Source organism: Rattus norvegicus, chromosome 1 (genome assembly GCF_036323735.1).
Source record: "Rattus norvegicus strain BN/NHsdMcwi chromosome 1, GRCr8, whole genome shotgun sequence".
Lineage (NCBI taxonomy): Eukaryota > Metazoa > Chordata > Mammalia > Rodentia > Muridae > Rattus > Rattus norvegicus.
Window position 1 is genome coordinate 270461307 of NC_086019.1, and position 8611 is coordinate 270469917.

Below are 8611 nucleotides of genomic sequence, written 5' to 3' on the forward strand. Positions count from 1 at the left end.
GAGTCAGATTGAGACTCCTGGTATTAGAAATTCTCCTCCATGAAGGATATCATGGGCTCAGTCTTTGGTACTAGAAAAAAGGGGCCTGATTCATAAGAAGTATCTCAGAGCTGGATGAGTCCTGTGACACCCAGGCTCTGTCTATATTTTTATCAGGACCCTGAGGGCTCTCTCATCTAAGTAAATCCCATGTCTAATGGGAGTGAAATCTGTTCTAGTTACAGATAAGAAATCTGAGGTAGTCATGCTCTATTGTTTGCCCAAACTACTCAGGTATAAAAGCCAAAGTTGCGATTAACCAAGGCTCTTGCTTCAGCCCTGGAGTCCATGCTCTCTCCCAACACCTCAGCCCTCCAACAATTGATTCCTCACAACTGTAGACCAAGGTATCATTATGCAAAAGATGAGTCAGGACAGCTCCATGTGAGAGGCCACTTTGTCATCATGTGTCCACACTCAGGGTTCCCATGCCCCTGCCTACTCCCATGAGTTCCTGTACTACCCCAAACTCTTCAGAGACATCAGACAACGTCATGTGAAGGCCAACTATGATGGTGAGATCACCTTTGTCGATATCTTTGGATTCTCCTTTGGGAGCAGCAAACATGAGTCTTCTTTTCATGAGCCAGATGGCAACCCAGATGAGTACTTGAGGGGTGACTGGGCCCTGTTAAGTAACTGTCCAGTAAGAGCCTCTTCCAGCCATCTTATAAATAGCTTAAAAGCCCACACTAGTGTGAGAGTCTGAACCCTTCCCTGTCTAGACTGGTGCTCCTGTCTACCTGTCCCCTCCCTGACCACGGAGTCAGACCTCATATGAAAGAGACTCAACGTTAGTCCATGCTATTGCCATAAATGACTTCACCATGTCAGAGGGAAGACTGAGCCATGAGGAGATTGAATTAGAGCCCTGACCTGCTGACTCAGTCCTCAACCTTAGCGCCTCTAGTTCTGTCTTCTCTGGAAGTTAAAGGCTATAATTTAACACTACTGTCTACATTGTGGTCAGCTTGGAGCAAGGTCCCAGAAGACAGCTCCAGGTCACAAGCCACCATGTCATAGTGTGTCCTTGTCCTCAGGTCTCCATGTCCTAGTCTACTTCTATGAGCTCTGGCATCAGCCCTACTTTCTCAAGGACTCTAAGCCATCCCACATGAAGGGCAACCATCGTAATAAGCATCTTTTTCTCATCAGATTGTCCTATTGTGTGGTAATGAGTCTTTCTCATTCCCCAGAAGCTGAGTAACTAAGGGATGACTGCCCCTACTTTTCAGGTGTCTTGAAGAAGGATTGGATCAAATGTGGGCCATTTGACAGCTAAAAACACTGCTGTGGGATTAGAATTCAAGCTCTTTCCACTCAAGCCTGTGTTTCCTCCTGTTTCCCTTTCCAACTGACCATAGTAGCATGAATAGGGGTATATTATCTCATTCATTAATCCATAGGTTTGTTTATGAGGCCTGGTTTGTTTTGTTTTTGTTTTGTTTTTTGTTTTTTCTTTTTTTTTTTTTTTTTTTGAGAAAGGGTATCACAGAGTTGGCGTGGTGGTCCTACACAACCTAGCATGGTCTGAAACCCAAGGCCATGTGTTCCTTCTGCCTAGAGGCCTGAGATAACAGGTTGTGTCTCTATTCCAAGAAAGGTATCTGAAAGTCATGACTTTTTTTCTCAGACTACTACTCTATGACAGAGGTAAGGAAGGCATTCTGTGTAGTAATGAGCCTAGGAGAGCTTCCATTGGAGGCTAGGACCAGTAAGGGCAGAATAGGGAAGGGGTAAGCCTGGATCCTGGCAGGTGTGATGTAGACATATGCAGGGCCCAGGGTCAAGCTCAGGAGGTACGTATGGAATATGAACTGGCAGCTGCATGCTGGGTCAGGACCAAGATTGTCTGAAGGATTGGATCAAATGTGGGTCACGTGCAACTAGAGCAAGATATGCCAATTGTCTGCAATTTACCTCTCTGAGGAAGAGTTGTTGAGCAGGAGGAGGGTATACTGGACCAAATTTATATGACATATATTAGTGGACACCCCTCAGCCTCCCTAGACAGAGGATTTTTATCCAGGGGTCCCCTTATCTGTGGTGACCTCATCAACATGCATGGATTCTTCACCAATAGGAGCCTCCTTCACAATGCCAGAGCCCACTCAGGCAGGAATCTCTTGTGGGGGATTCATTGACATACAGACCCTAAGAGAACACAAATGCCAGCCCAGGTTACTGTATCCAGCAAAACTCTCAATTAACATAGATGGAGAAACCAAGATATTCCATGACAAAACCAAATTTACACAATATCTTTCTACAAATCCAGCCCGACAAAGGATAACAGATGGCAAAGCACAACACAAGGAGGCAAGCTACACCCTAGAAAAAGCAAGAAACTAATCTTTTCGCAACAAAACAAATAGAAGAGAAGCACACAAACATAACCTCACCTCCAAATATGAAAATAACAGGAAACAACAATCACTATTCCTGAATATCTCTCAACATCAATGGACTCAATTCCCCAATAAAAAGACACAGAAAAAACAAACTGGATATGCAATGAGGACCCTGCATTCTGCTGCCTACAGGAAACACACCTCAGAGACAAAGACAGACACTACCTCAGATTGAAAGGCTGGAAAACAACTTTCAAAGCAAATGATCTGAAGAAGCAAGCTGGAGTAGCCATTCTAATATCGAATAAAATGGACTTTCAACCAAAAGTCATCAAAAAAGATAAGGAAGGACACTTCATATTCATCAAAGGAAAAATCCACCAAGATGAACTCTCAATCCTAAATATCTATGCTCCAAATACAAGGGCACCTACATACATAAAAGAAACCTTACTAAAAGCTCAAAGCACACATTGCACCTCACACAATGATAGTACGAGTTTTCAACACCCTACTCTCATCAATGGACAGATCATGGAAACAGAAACTAAACAGAGATGTAGACAGACTAAGAGAAGTCATGAACCAAATGGATTTAACAGATATTTATAGAACATTCTATCCTAAAACAAAAGGATATACCTTCTTCTCACCACCTCATGGTACTTTCTCCAAAATTGACCATATAATCGGTCACAGAACAGGCCTCAACAGATACAGAAAGATAGAAATAATCCCATGCGTCCTATCAGATTACCATGGACTAAGGCTGGTCTTCAATAACAATAAGGGAAGAACACCCACATAAACATGGAAGTTAAACAATGCTTTCTCATCGAAAACCTGGTCAAGGAAGAAATAAAGAAAGAAATTAAAGAGTTCTTAGAATTTAGTGAAAATGAAGGTACAACATACCCAAACTTATGGGACACAATGAAAGCTGTGCTAAGAGGTAAACTCATAGCGCTGAGTGCCTGCAGAAAGAAACAGGAGAGAGCATATATCAGCAACTTGACAGCACACCTAAAAGCTCTAGAACAAAAAGAAGCAAACACACCCAGGAGGAGTAGAAGGCAGGAAATAATCAAACTCAGAGGTGAAATCCACCAACTAGAAAGAAAAAGGACCATACAAAGGATCAACAGAACCAAAAGCTGGTTCTTTGAGAAAATCAACAAGATAGATAAACCCTTAGCCAGACTAACCAGAGGACACAGAGAGTGTGTCCAAATTAACAAAATCAGAAATGAAAAGGGAGACATAACAACAGAATCAGAGGAAATTCAAAAAATCATCAGATCCTACTACAAAAGCCTATATTCAACAAAACTTGAAAATCTGGAGGAAATGGACAATTTCCTAGACAGATACCAGGTACTGAAGTTAAATCAGGAACAGATAAACCATCTAAACAACCCCATAACTCCTAAAGAAATAGAAGCAGTCATTAAAGGTCTCCCAACCAAAAAGAGCCCAGGTCCAGACGGGTTCAGTGCAGAATTCTATCAGACCTTCATAGAAGACCTCATACCAATACTGTCCAAACTATTCCACAAAATTGAAACAGACAGAGTGCTACGGAATTCCTTCTATGAAGCCACAATTACTCTTATACCTAAACCACACAAAGACCCAACAAAGAGAACTTCAGACCAATTTCCCTAATGAATATCAACGCAAAGATACTCAATAAAATTCTGGCAAACCAAAGGACACTGTGGTTAGGACAAAACGACAACCAACAGATTGGGAAAAGATCTTTACCAATCCTACAACAGATAGAGGCCTTATATACAAAATATACAAGGAACTCAAGAAGTTAGACCGCAGGGAGACAAATAACCCTATTAAAAAATTGGGGTTCAGAGCTAAACAAAGAATTCACAGCTGAGGAATGCCGAATGGCTGAGAAACACCTAAAGAAATGTTCAACATCTTTAGTCATAAGGGAAATGCAAATCAAAACAACCCTGAGATTTCACCTCACACCAGTGAGAATGGCTAAGATCAAAAACTCAGGTGACAGCAGATACTGGAGAGGATGTGGAGAAAGAGGAACACTCCTCCGTTGTTGGTGGGATTGCAGACTGTTACAACCATTCTGGAAATCAGTCTGGAGGTTCCTCAGAAAATTGGACATTGAACTGCCTGAGGATCCAGCTATACCTCTTTGGGCATATACCCAAAAGATGCCCCAACATATAAAAAAGACACGTGCTCCACTATGTTCATAGCAGCCTTATTTATAATAGCCAGAAGCTGGAAAGAACCCAGATGCCCTTCAACAGAGGAATGGATACAGAAAATGTGGTACATCTACACAATGGAATATTACTCAGCTATCAAAAACAATGACTTTATGAAATTCGTAGGCAAATGGTTGGAAGTGGAAAATATCATCCTGAATGAGGTAACCCAATCACAGAAAAACACACATGGTATGCACTCATTGATAAGTGGCTATTAGCCCAAATGCTTGAATTACCCTAGATGCCTAGAACAAATGAAACTCAAGACGGATGATCAAAATGTGAATGCTTCACTCCTTCTTTAAAAGGGGAACAAGAATACCCTTGGCAGGGAATAGAGAGGCAAAGATTAAAACAGACACAGAAGGAACACCCATTCAGAGCCTGCCCCACATGTGGCCCATACATATACAGCCACCCAATTAGACAAAATGGATGAAGCAAAGAAGGGCAGGCCGACAGGAGCCGGATGTAGATCGCTCCTGAGAGACACAGCCAGAATACAGCAAATACAGAGGCGAATGCCAGCAGCAAACCACTGAACTGAGAATAGGACCCCCGTTGAAGGAATCAGAGAAAGAACTGGAAGAGCTTGAAGGGGCTCGAGACCCCATATGAACAACAATGCCAAGCAACCAGAGCTTCCAGGACTAAGCCACTACCTAAAGACTATACATGGACTGACCCTGGACTCTGACCTCATAGGTAGCAATGAATATCCTAGTAAGAGCACCAGTGGAAGGGGAAGCCCTGGGTCCTGCTAAGACTGAACCCCCAGCGAACGTGATTGTTGGGGGGAGGGCGGTAATGGGGGGAGGATGGGGAGGGGAACACCCATAAAGAAGGGGAGGGGGAGGGATTAGGGGGATGTTTGCCCGGAAACCGGGAAAGGGAATAACAATCGAAATGTAAATAAGAAATACCCAAGTTAATAAAGATGGAGAAAAAAAAGAAAAAAAGAAAAAGTTTTTTTTATTACTATTTAAGACCTTTTCTAACAGGTGCTTGCAGTTTGTTGACTTTTTTGAAAAAATCAAGTTTTAAACTTTATTACAAATTAAAAATGAAGTTCTTAAAAATCTCAACTTAACCAGATTTGAAACAATTTAAAAACCGTTAAAGGTGTATTGAGAAAAACCAGGTCTTTTTTTTTTTCTTAAAAAACACGTTTGTCATTACCAAAAAGAGACATCTTTAGGTAAAAATAATAAAAACCCCACGCTACATAGATAATGCAGACAGTTCTAGTGGATCTGGTCAATGGGCAAAAAGCAAGCACTTAAGGTCTTCAGCTCCAATCTTTGTTCATTTCTTATTGTTGGAATTTCATATTCATTTCTTCTTGTTGGATGACCAAACCGGATGATGGTAGAGATGCTCAGCCTCGGGAGCGGAGGAATTCTCAGCTGGTGGATCGGCTGCTTCTGTCTCTTTGCCATCTTGTGGTTTAGGGTTCTCTGGGTAATTGAAGTTGCGGCGTGGCTGCTGACCTTGGATCTCATCTCCTTGATTTTCTTTGTCCTCTTCATTTCCATCCTCTCTAGGCTGTCTTTGGCAAGGCGGGCCCCTGCGGAATCGTGGTCTGTAACCCCGATACATATTCTGTCTCACTGGTCTACCTTGCTCTCCTGCACCCTGGTTGTCAGCACCCTCCATCACTTCTCCTTGCACAGGGGAGTTGGAATACTGTGGTCGATGCGCATAGGGTCTCCGCAAGTAGTACGGTGGGAACCTTCTTCAGGAGCGCTTTCCGATCCCTCATTCTTTTTCCCACTCTCACTATTCTGGTAATTTTGCTGGTAATTGCGTGGAGGATCCCTACGACGTGGATAGCATCTATAATGGTTACGGTCTGCTGCGTATTTACTGCCTTGAACTGGAACTCCACCAGGGCCTGTAACATTTGCTGCCTCCGCATCCTTTTCTCCTTCAACAACATCAAACTCCACAGTCTCTCCATCTCCTACACTGCGAAGGTACTTCCTGGGGTTATTCTTCTTTATGGCAGTCTGGTGTACAAATACGTCTTCCTTGGTGTCATTCCTGTTGAAACCGTATCCGTTCCTTACATTGAACCATTTTACTGTTCCCAAAACCGTTGCGATGACCTTCTCGTCCCCGCCGCTGGGCGCTGCGGATGTGAGACCGCCCGGGCGGCCAATACCGGCGCCGCTGCCTGTGGAGCGGGGCTTGGTGTTGGCCGCGCTGAGGGGCGGGGGCGGCAGGCGGCTGCTGGGTCTCGGCCTCGCTGCTCATGGTTGCGGTGATGGTGACTGGGGCCCGCGGCCGCGGCGGGGCTCTCAGGGCTGTCTGGGGTCCGCTCTCCGCTCCCGCTCCCGATCGAACTCAAGAAAAAGTTTAAGTCTAAAAAATTCCTATAGGGTTGGGGATTTAGCTCAGTGGTAGAGCGCTTGCCTAGCAAGCGCAAGGCCCTGGGTTCGGTCCCCAGCTCCGAAAAAAAGAAAAAAGAGAAAAAAAATTCCTATAATCAAATATAAAGGGAAACACAGCATCTCAAAAACCCGTGGGACTTACTCAAAGCAGTCCTGAGCTATATAAATGCCTAAATTTAAAAAACAAACCAATGTCAGGCCCTAGAAAATGGCTCAGTGTATAAGAGGACTTCTTGTTCTTGCAGAGGACCGGAATTTGATTCCCAGTACCCACATGGCAGCTAACAATCATCCATATTTCCAGTTCCTGGGGATCCAACACCCTCTTCTGACCTCTGTGATCACAAGGCACGCACATGATGAACATGCAACCAAAGCATCCATACACATAAAAACAAAACAAAAACAACTAAATGTCCATCCCATTCTCCTTCTGCTGAGTCTTCAGCAAGCACCTCATTGGAGAAAATGGATACACCATTACAGATTTCTGCTATTTTCTCTCTTTTATACCCATGCTGCACCTGTGACTGGACAGTAACTATGGTGATTCTGGGTTTGGTTTGAGAGTGACGAACATCCACCATTGTTTCAGACGCCATATATGCAGGTCCTGGAAGACTAAAAGGGACAAAACTAGCAGAGAAGGCTTTTTCCAACCTAACAAACACTGGCTCTGTCAGCTCCTCCTGGTCAGTGCGATCCTTCTCTAACAGCCACGTTGTCATGCCCCACCAGGCTCTTAGCCACACACCTATGGGTACAAACCATGCCTGGGCTAGGCTCACAACTCATGCTTCTTGTGGTTAAACATCCTGCAATCCATGGAAGCATAGACTCGGGCCTGGGAAACAATCATGCCCCTGGATCAATTTCCTTTCTACCTAATGCTGAAGCCTTTCAAGAAGCCTGCTTTTCTTCCTCTGCGTGTCAAGCAAGATTCTGTGAGGTAAAGATGGAGATCCAGGGACTGAGACAGCAGGTGGGAAGAGACCAAGGAAGGAGATGCAGGCAGAAATGATAGATGGAATTATGGTAACCTACACTACCCACGACCTCTACCAAAGCCTCCAGGGTGGCCCCTGGAGCAAAGAGGGCCAGCAGTGCCTGAGGATACTCAACACTGAAGAGGAGCCCAGTTGGTGGGCATTTAGGAGGGTTGGACATGTAGGTCAGAGGATCAAGCACAGGGACAGAGGGTCTGCTGGGGCATCTCCCTGCTTGTTGTGTGGCTGTGGCTATAACAATGGTTGTAGCTGATAGTGACCTTTAGATATCAATGAAGGTAGCAATGCTGCCATTGTGCTCTGGGTGTGTCACCCTTTGCCCAGATAAGGATCCTAGGCAAGTTTCCTAGTCTTAGGGTACACAGAAGTCCCCAGTCTCAACATGCTGCAGATTGGAGAGGCTTCCTTATTGCACAGTCTGTCTGCATGCTCAGATCAAACTTCTCTTTTTAAGTGTGTATTTTGTGTAATACCATGTCACCTTGACGTGGCATACATGATGCCCAGGATTACTTAAAAAGGGAGGTTTGGTCGGGTGTGGTGACATAAACCTGTAAACATGTCAGTCTGAG

General features: G+C 44.3%; 1 pseudogene; it reads right to left on the reverse strand.

Moving 5' to 3' along the window:
* Positions 1–5591: 5591 nt before the first annotated feature.
* On the reverse strand, positions 5592–6910 carry LOC134485271 (Y-box-binding protein 1-like; annotated as a pseudogene).
* Positions 6911–8611: the final 1701 nt, after the last annotated feature.